Raw genomic sequence first — 11,109 nt, 5'->3', positions numbered from 1 at the left:
AGTAAATTTTTATTAGTGTGGACAGGCAAATATCTTCAATTGTATACTGCCATTAGACTACTATTTTATAGGTATTGACTACTGTCTATTAGCATTTGACTACTACTTTATGTGTTGTCTTATCGTACAATGAATTTCAGACACATGATTGTAATTTGACTACTGTATTATAGGCATTGACTACTGTCTACTAGCATTTGACTACTACTTTAAGTGTTGTCTTATCCTACAGTGAATTTCAAACACATGATTATAGTTGGACTACTACGTTATAGGCATTCACTACTGTCTACTAGCATTTGACTACTACTTTAAGTGTTGTCTTATCGTACAGTAAATTTCGGACACATGATTGTAATTGGACTACTGTGGTATATGTGTTGACTACTACTTTATTTCATTTAATTGCTTTTGAAGTGATTTAAATCATCCTTGTCGCTAAATTCCTGTTTAACTCGTCAACATTAAAGATGAGTTTCTCATACAATGACCATGAAGAAAGCTTTACCAACTTTCTTGTTTACCTCCACAACATTCAGCGTAAAAATCCCCATAGTTACACTTACATCAAAATCGATGTTTTGGATCGGTTCCATCTATGTTTTGTCGCTATTCGATGTGTGGTAATGTACTTTCGATTTGTTTATTTTTTGTGCAAAAAAGATTTATATTAGTTTAAAAACTAATAATCATGTTGTACAAAATATGAAATAGATCAACGCATTCTTAGGATGCATGCTTCCCGTTATCTTCATAGGCATTGTTCGTATTCGAGGAGAGTATCTTAATTCAATGTTCGTAGCGGTTGTTATGGATGGAAACAACAACACTACGCCAATAACATTTGGTATCGGGGTGACAAATAATGTTAACTCCTGCACTTGGATCCTTATGAGGTTGAAGGATGCTATCGGAGAGGGGAGGGAAGTTGCGTTCATAATCAATATGGACGATATCGTTTCTTCTTTTGTGGGTCAGGTATTCCCTGATACTTATCATGGTTATTCGTCTAAGAGTGTGTTGATTTATTGTAGCTTAAGAATTGGTCAAAGCACAAATTTAGACTACTTGTTCTTCCGTGCATGCAAAGCATATACCACGCAAGATTTTCAAAAACCATTTTCTAAGTTAAGTTATGATGCACGTGAGGTTCTTGCCAACATCGGAAAAACAAAATGGGCACAGGCCTATTTCCCTAATATACATTGGAATGTACTAAACATTAATATTCCAGAATTCTTATTGGTGGTATCAGTTACTCAACGCAATGTACCGATAATAATGCTAATTGATGCAATTGTTCAGTACATCCAATAGACGTCTGCAGAACGCAATGTCGTGGGAGGTAATTTAGCAAGTTTTTATAAACCACTAAAATATCAATAATTGACTATCCTTTTACTTTTCAGGGATGTTGAACCCCGTATTCACCCCTTATGCAGAGATGGTCATTCACAGGAGGATGCAAAAGTCTCTACGTTAGAAATCAACTAAAATCCCACCTGAGATCCCGTCTCCGTTCCCCTCTGATATTTTCCGAGTTTTTGATCTATAAAGAAGATGTGTTGTAGATCTTAATCGACACACATGTTCTTGTGGGAAATGGCGCAGTCTGGGTATAACATGTGGTCAAGTTATTGTTGCAGCACGTTATACAAACAACACAGAATTAACCGATATGGTTCAAATATATTATCGGGCTGATGTGTTTCGAACTACATAACAAACTAGAAATGTGAATGTTGTTCCCCCTGCATCTGAATGGGAAATACCAGAGCCGTTGATTGTCGTTTTAATCCCTATGTAATCCTATTTGACTATTATTTGCTACTACTTATCTTTTTAAATCGATGTGGAGTAACCTAAGATTGTGGTTTTAATCCCTATGTAAGCATATAATATTTGAAATCGTAATTGTTTACGTTTGTAAGCGAAATTGTAGTTGGTAATGAACATTTCCATTTTACAAAACCATACTGTTTATATTACATTAGGTGGTATAAATCAAAAAATATCTACTAAACATTAGGTGGTAAAATTTAAAGAAATTGCACTGCAACATTTACTCTTCTTTAACAAATAATAGCATCTAAAATATATAATTATTGTAAAATTCAAACAATATTTTTATGTAATTTATACTCAAATTTGACTACTCATTCACATTATTTTACAACGATTTCATAAATTTTGACTACTAGTTTCTAGTGTGAATAATGTTTTGTCATTTCGAACAGTAAACTTGTCCTTTCAAATAGTACTTTTATGTTGGTCTCATACTATTAATATGCAACTAACTTACATCTTAAACGTGATACATTACAACATTCAAAAATTGAGAATGAATTCATCCGAGTTCGGTGTTTGGCATTGTGAAGAAGAAGAAGATTGCTATGTTAGCTCCGATAACAACCCAATTCCGGAAGGCCAAGATTTCCCACTCCCAGATAACATGCCTGACGACATTTTCCAAGCTATGGAGGCCGATGAAGAAGCCAACGAAAGGGACTCTCAAATTAGTGGCAAACTCAACCAACATGCAAACGACCTAGCAGATCAAGTAATTGAAAAAGAAAAATGGATTGTTGAAACTAAAAAAATGAAAGAAGCTAAGAAGTGGATTCGAGATGCAAATACGGAGTTTGATAAGCTTCAAGCAGAACGGAACCATCTAATATATGTTGTTAGAATTAGAGGGGACCGTGAATTATATTTGTATCCCAAATAGTTTCCTAATATGTGGAAACCAATTTAATTATGTAATAGGTTGTGAGAAGCTCATTTAATAAAAAATATTTCCATTTTAGAAAACCCTGCCTTATATAACAATGCACTTTTTTAAAGTTATATTTATATAAATGCAACACATACTTTTTTTTAACAAAAATTAACATGTTCAAGAAAAAGTAGCTGTAAAAAAAATATAGGCTCAAAACTGCAAACAATATTTTTGTGTAAGTTATATGATAATTTGACTACTCTTTGACATTATTTGACTACGGTTTTATAGATTTTGACTACTACTTTCTTGCTTGTATAATGTATTGTCATTTCAAGGAAAACCCACGAGATTGAGACATGTGGCACAAACCCTCGAGCGACATGTTACCCTGGCCGACCAGATACATAACGTGCAGGGGACAGGGTGCGCAGCACACACCCTGTTTCAGCATATAAAAAGTTCAAATTTCAGCTCATTTTTCTCACATCGTTCGTCCAAATCCTCTAGAGATCATTTCTATTCCTTACTCCCTTTACTTCCTAGTTCCCGGTCACTTTAGCGGGGCCCTACGGTGTCAGATAGCTGGAGAATAGATGATTTCAGATTGAGATTCTATCCGCGTAATTTCCCGATTTTCACTAGATTACTCTGTAGTTAAGCTACGCTTATTTTATTTAATTGTAACTTTTAATTATAGTCATAATCAATTATTATAAACATATAATTAAGATTTATATTGATTCCAAGTCATTATACTGATTGATCTTTTTATGGGGATGATGTCTAGGTTGGATTTAATGAGGAGTTTAAAGTAAGATTTCCAAACAGTATACTCCGTATACCAAACAGTGTGACAACCCAAGTTGTTCCGTTACATTTCCCCGTTACCGTTAACGGAATATTCCAGTTTATAAAAGTTCCATTAATTAGAGGTCGTCAAGTTAATAAACATTCCATTTGTTTACATTTAATATGCCGTTAAGTCGTGATAAAAGGAAATAAAAACACATAACACACCTTTCCATTTAATTGGAAAAAGTTAGTTTTTATTATTACGACCACTAAATCGGGTGCGACCAAAAGCCCCGTTTAACGACAGTATTGGGTAGAATTCCATTGAGCTCCAACTCCCACCCATATATAAGGGGGAGTAAACTCCATTTGAGCTCTTTCCACCCTCTCTCTCTATACTCTCTCTCTAGACTCGTTTTCGCCCCGAATCCGCAACCAAACGCTTCCAAATCGTAAGTCCGCTTACCCTAGCTTGTTCTAAACATATTGATTCATGTTTATAGCCCAAAAATCGGACTTAGAGGCTGTTAAAATGGAGTTTACGGCCTAAGCTCCTCCTTAGGCCGTAAACCCCTAAATAGAGGCCAAAATGACCCCAAAATGCCCCTAAAGGCTTGAAATTAAATTGGGGATTTAGCCTAGGAGTGTTTGACCATTTAAAACAAACAAAATGGGGCATAAAAGGGAGTTTACGGCCCAGGCATATGCCAAGGCCGTAAACACCTCTAAACCTTGTCTAAATGTCCCAAAAACACTCCTAAAACACCCTTGGACTTCATACATAAATTAGGGGCTTATCCTCTTGGGTTTAGATCATTTAAACATAAGGATTTGAAGGATTAAAAGGAGTTTATGGCCCAGACATGTGTCAAGGCCGTAAACTCCCCAAATCAAGCCAAAAATGTGGTTTTTGCCCCCCAAATGGCCTTAGACTATTTTTATAAAATGCTAGGAATGATTTAAGGGCTTAAACTCCAAGAGATTGTGGGTGTATGAGAGTTCACGGCCAAGCCATAGAGCTTACGGCCGTAAACTCTCAATGATTGGTCATTTGGACCATAAACTCTAAAGGAATGCACCCTTGGAACCCCAAACACCCCTATAGCCTTGAATAAATTACTAGAAGTGATCTAGGGCTTTAAACTTCCATAAAATCAAAGGATAGGAGTTCACGGCCGTGAACTCCCATAGGGGTGGTTCATGGGCCGTAAACTCCCATATAGCCCCTTAAAACACTTTAAATCCACACATACCAATTAGATTTGGACCTAGAATAATTCCATGAACAAGCTAGAAGCCTTAAACACACTAGAACCCTTCACCATGAGTTTACGACCATAAACTCATGGTGAATAGTCCCTGGGCCATAAACATCATATAAAGGGTTTACTCTCGGAGAGTAAACTCCATTCCTAAGCCATACGCACCTTTAGACGCTACCCGGGACACCCAAACACTTATCTAAAGTGTTTTCCGCTCCTTTGAGTGCGTATACATGTTTAATTAGTATTAAATATACTAATTGTATGTGAACATATGTTATCATATGTTAAATAGGTCATTAAGTGTGTTCAAGTCCTTGCGTGACACCGAACGCCCAAACGACACCTTCGTCGGACCTACTTGCACCAGGTGAGTTCATACCCCTGAATGAACCTTTTCAATATTTTTACATGTTTTATAGGGGGAATACAAGTTAAACATGCCAGTTATCATATCAATCACATGTGATTGATAACCCGCATGCACAAGATTTTACGACACTGTACACTGTTTTACCGAGTAGGACACTATAATGGTTTTCTAAAAGGTTTTCATTTGTTTCAAAACTCTTACTTATACTGTTTTATCTAAATTCATTCTAAACTGGTTTATGAAATATTTCCAAATGTTTTCAAACATGTTTTTACAAATGAATACAAATTGTGATTTTCCTCAAGTATAAAGGTTTTTCATCAAAGTTCACTTTCACGACATATGCTTTTACTTGTTAGTTACTACTGCTTCGCTTTCATGTAATTTAAACTCCTACTCGATAACGCTTTCACATCGTGATGCGTTTATACCTGTTATTGTCTTTATTTCACTTATACTTGTAGTCGTTTATACCTGATAGACGCTCTTACTTCACTTATTGTCGTCTCTACTTCGTGATACTCTTATACTTGGTACACTTATACTTCATGATTCGATTATCCCACTCTGTACGCTTATACTTCACGACTCGGATATCCCACTCTGTACGCTTATACTTCACGACTCGGATATTTCACTGTACACTTATACTTCACAAGTCGGTTATTCCACACTGTACACCTATACTTCACGATATGATTCCACTTGATACACACTCAAGCGTAGTTAGATGTATGTCTGTGCTTGTATAGATGCATATAAATAATGATTGAAGGACTTAGGAAGGCTTGTCCGCCCTATTTCCTTTTCTTCATTGAGATGTGGTCTGGTGGGATCGGATGTCCATCCGAAGGTCGTTTGATTCATTAGTCATATATTATGTACACAAGCATAGACATACGGGTTTACTTCAGTCAATTCAGTTATGAGTCTCTACTTCTAGTTCAACACTTACATTAGAAACCCACTATTTGGAAGTCTCTACCCATTATTTGGGATGCATCTTCAGGACACGGCCTTCTCCGTCGTCTAGTTGGTAACCAGAATCTCCTGTAGGGAGAGCGGACATTGTGTGTATAGATCTATACGGGATTGACACCCCCGCACCCAGACTGCTAGCTACAGTCCCGGCCTACCAAGCCAACGGGTGACAAATGTCACATTTTATAGACGCTTGTAGGGCGTCTGGAACTCTAGTCAGTATGGTTACGAGTATCCCGGGTTACCTTATAATTAATGGCCTTAAGGTAACGGTATTTCACCGGCAATTTACACTGTATGCTGGTAATTCATTTTCAGAGTCACATTGTTTTGACCTTACAAGATGTATCTTTCATTTGATATTGTCTAGGGTCTGTTTTCTCTGTTTTGACCTTACAAGACGTATCTTTCATTTGATACTGTCTGGGGTCTGTTTTCTCTGTTTTGACCTTACAAGACGTATCTTTCATTTGATACTGTCTGGGGTCTGTTTTCTCTGTTTTGACCTTACAAGACGTATCTTTCATTTGATACTGTCTGGGGTCTGTTTTTCACTGTTTTAGACCTTACCAGCTGTACCTTTTATTTGGTACCTTCTGGGGTCTGAGTCTCTACTTGTTAGACTGAACCAGGCTTGTCGTTAGTTCGATACTCTCCTGGAGTCTATGATTCCTTGCCTTAGTCAGCAGTCCTCACTGTTGAGGCATATGTTATTTCCCTGTTGTCTCTTGCTTTCTTTAATAATCAAATTCAGTATTTTGATAATGATAGCAATCAAGGGAAAACCACTTTTTACCACATAACACTGACCAGTCTTGGTAGAAGGCTGCTTTATTAAAGAAAATATAGGATTTTCTGGAAAGAACTCTAATACACAGTAAACACTTAAACTACTACTTTATAAAGTTATTTGAATAAATGTCACTAAATACTTATGAACTCACCAGCATTTGTAAAAATGATGATACTCGCTTTTCAAATAACTTGTATTCTCAGGTTAGCATTAGACAGGTACATCTCCGGAGTTGTTGATGAAGATAGCTTAGTACCACGTTGTATTTATTCTATTACTTGTATTACTTTGATGTATTGTAATGTAACCATGTAAAATTATTACTATTAATGCAATGTTTTGTTGTACTTCGATTACTATAATGCATGTGTTGTGATACTTGACATGACGTCATCCACCCCAGAACGTTTCTGCCGTTCCGGTTTTGGGGTGTGACAAACAGACCCTACCTCCAGTATGATCCTATCTGGTTGTCTTTTATCAACAATAGATCAGTGGACATTGGGATTATTGAGGGATCTCGACTATTATTCATAAGAAATAATAAACTAAGATTTAGTGATAATTGAACCCAGGTTGCATAAAGGGAAAAGCCAAGTGTTAAAGCGAAGCGCTGCCTAACTTTTCAATCATCCACTTTAACAAGTGAGTGCATAGTTTGTCATCTTACACATAGATATGAAGTATCTAATTGATAAATTTTTATATGTGCTTATGTGCAAAGACGATAAGTGTTAGATGGAATGTTATAAAGATAAGTTAAATGATTTATACCATATATGTATGTTTATGGATATAATACATTGGGTAATGAAGAGTAGTAATAAGTGCCATAGTAAAATGAAATATATAGGCAATGATAAAATTCCACAAACATAGAAAGGATACTAGTGTGACAATGATGTGGAAATGGTACCAGTTTACTAATGATATAATCACTTAACAAAGTAAAGGTGAAAACCACCAGACAATTCATGACCATCCCATAGAACACTAGCAGCGATGGATTTCATGCATAAACACTGGCAGCTATGGACTTAGTGCCTACTAGATAAAAATGGGCAACTATGGACTTAGTTCCTACCAGATAAACACTGGAAGCTATAGACTTAGTGTCTATTAGATAAAAAGTAACAACGATGAAATCTGTGTCTATTCCTTAGGACAAACCCTTAGTAAGGAAGATAGAACAACAGCCTACTGACAAGTATTACAAAAGAATCCATGAACTAGTACTGCCAACATAAAAGATCCGTAAGGTAGATCCTTAAGATTAAAGAAGATAACGAGGATGGGAAATTCGGTTAATTATTTGATAATTAACTATATTATTATGGGTTAAAAACCCTATGTACTCGCTAGATTTCCCAACTTGACCCACTCGGTTTGTTTGTATCACAGGTATCAATGTGAATATACATTACAATGAGAGATTAAAGGAGATATAGATCATTAGTGTAAATAAATGCAAGATCTATTTATGCTTTTATTTTGTATTAGTTATGACATCCCAAGTTTTGAAAAGATATCAATGTTGAACGTTTCTTCAGATGTGTTTAATGTTAATAGTATCTCATATTGAAATAATATTTTTAGGACCAATTCCGTAATAAAATAAGTACTCTAATTTAAAATAAGCATAAATGAAAATTTTAAAAATGACCATACATTTGCGAATGTCACAACTACTCCTCAATACTGCTCCACCTCGCAAAGATCTCGCCATTTACTTCACGTATGCCAATTGCACACAAAACAAGGCTTGATATATAGTCGAATAAGTGATTCTAACTTATGTCCACAACCAAACAAGGATCAGGAAGACAGGCTAAATCATACATTCTAAGGCTATAAAATCTTATCCATGTATATTCCTAAAACATACACCAAGAAAATAGAAATGATAGGTTCAATCTTATAAAAGCAACCTCCTAGGCTAAAGGCATCACAGATCAGGAAACTCTAGTATTTGAGGGATCCTTAGCCTATCAACTAGCATGTAGTTCTATCAATTTACAAGATAACAAATCGACACTACACATAAAATAAGTAGATATATTTTAGGAAACTATCGCTTGAGCTTTGGCTGATTTTACACACTACTTCATCCAGCTTTTCTCCTTTGAAATTCATTGTTTCTTTTTGAAAAGTTTTTATCAGATCCTTACTTTGATTTTGGAATCCCACAAGTGTTTATTTAAAATAAGCATAAATGAAAATTTTAAAAAATTCTTTGTTTCATATAAAACATTGCTCATAAAAACCATCTCAAGAAAATAAAATCTAGATCATCATCAAAATATCAAAGTGTCCCAAAATATTCGGAATCATAAACTGCAGGCAAATATGTACAATCAAACCTTCGTCTTCCCGCGATCCTCAAAAGTACCTGAAACATATTTAATCAACAACTATAAGCATGAAGCTTCTTGAGTTCCCCAAAACACCACATATACCACATCACAAAATAAACAATTACGGATTATCAACAACCATGGAGACCACCCAAAGTCTCAGTGGACAAGCAGCACGTCATGTGTGTTATCATCAACTTTGGAGACTACCCGAAGTCTCAGCATACACAGAAACACATATCACAGTAATAACACATAGACCCAGCTGGTCATCACATATATAAATATATTCTACCACACATGTAAGAATAGTGAGGAGACTAACCTTGCATAGATGACTGATAGAACTCACACCTGAATTGTCGGAACTAGACTCCACTTATTAATCACACGAATTAACCCTGATTAATAATTAAGGTAATTTTGCATACTCCACAAGTCCCAAGCCAATTCTAATCCACGTTTAGGGCAAAAGACCATTTTGCCCCTTCTAAACCCAAAAACCCTCACAAATCCACCTAAGGTACAATTGGTCAAAATTCAATGAAAGTCAAAGGTCAAAACTATGACCATTATGTGCGATGTACTCAGCTCTACGATGGGCATAGCCAGAATTACGCACGGCGTATGCGGATTATCCCAAAACTCAAATTTTAAGGTCTTAATCATTAAGACACTTTACCCAATCTTTAGATTTGACTCTAAAAGGTATCCTAATCCATAAAGTCTCTAACTTTATGCCTTTGCATGGATAAAGAGAGCTTAATCCCAAAACCCTAACATTTCACTTCACCAAAAACTCCATAACTCATGCATGGAAGAAAGGAAAAGGCCAAGCTAGCATTTTTATGACTCTATGCACCCTAAAACATCATAAAGGACAACTCATATGCGTTGGAGTATTCCATACTCTAAAGGATCAAGGATTTGGGACAAAATGAACATAAATCTAAGCTTAAACAAGATCTAGCGATAAAAGTTCTAAGGTATGAACTTTATAACTTCAAAAGATGAACAAGGAGATGTAGATTCTGGATCCAAAAGCTTGAATGAAACATCACTTCTTGAATGATCTTCCTTCACTACCAAGAATACTCAAAAATCACTCACAAGCTTCAAATCTCACTCACAAGAGCTAGGGTTTCAATTTTAGGGTTTAGAGGAATGAAGGTTGATCAAAAGAAGGTCTAAGGGGGATTAAGATGTTTAAATAGGGCACACAACCCTAAAAATTTAGGGTTAAAGAGTTGCACGAGTACGTCGAGCGTACTCACATGTATGCCCAATATACTCCACCTTTGACGCATCACAAGATGCTAACTTACACCCAGCGTATAGCCTTGTACTTCCAGTGTAAAGACCTTATTTGCAACAATCTTAAAATATTAAGGCCTGAAATGAAAATAACTGACATCGGGCGTTACATGAAAGTACATTGCTATTTCTAGCGTACACAAATATATGAAAGTAGATTGCATATTTCAGTGCAATAATAAGAAAGCAATTGAAAGTGCAATGATATAGTTAATTGTGTAGATTATTAAAGTACAATGCTGTAATCGGATGAAAACCGATTTAATTCTTCGATTTATTAACATATTATTACGTAAGATTGAGAAAAAAGAGAAAAATGTTTTATTAACATATTATTACATGTATTTCTTACAATATTTGCTACGAAACAAATAGTTGAGGGTTAATGTATGAACATGCAAAAAGATTTGTGCAGGGTGGAGTGAAACTAAGACAAGCTTTATCTTGAAGGCGAAAATTCAGAACAAATTTTCTTTATAATGCAATAGGATAAGCGAAAACAGCTTCAGTAGATTAAT

The sequence above is a fragment of the Lactuca sativa genome, chromosome 6 (assembly GCF_002870075.4).
Source record: "Lactuca sativa cultivar Salinas chromosome 6, Lsat_Salinas_v11, whole genome shotgun sequence".
Classification (NCBI taxonomy): domain Eukaryota; kingdom Viridiplantae; phylum Streptophyta; class Magnoliopsida; order Asterales; family Asteraceae; genus Lactuca; species Lactuca sativa.
This window is presented reverse-complemented; position numbering follows the sequence as displayed.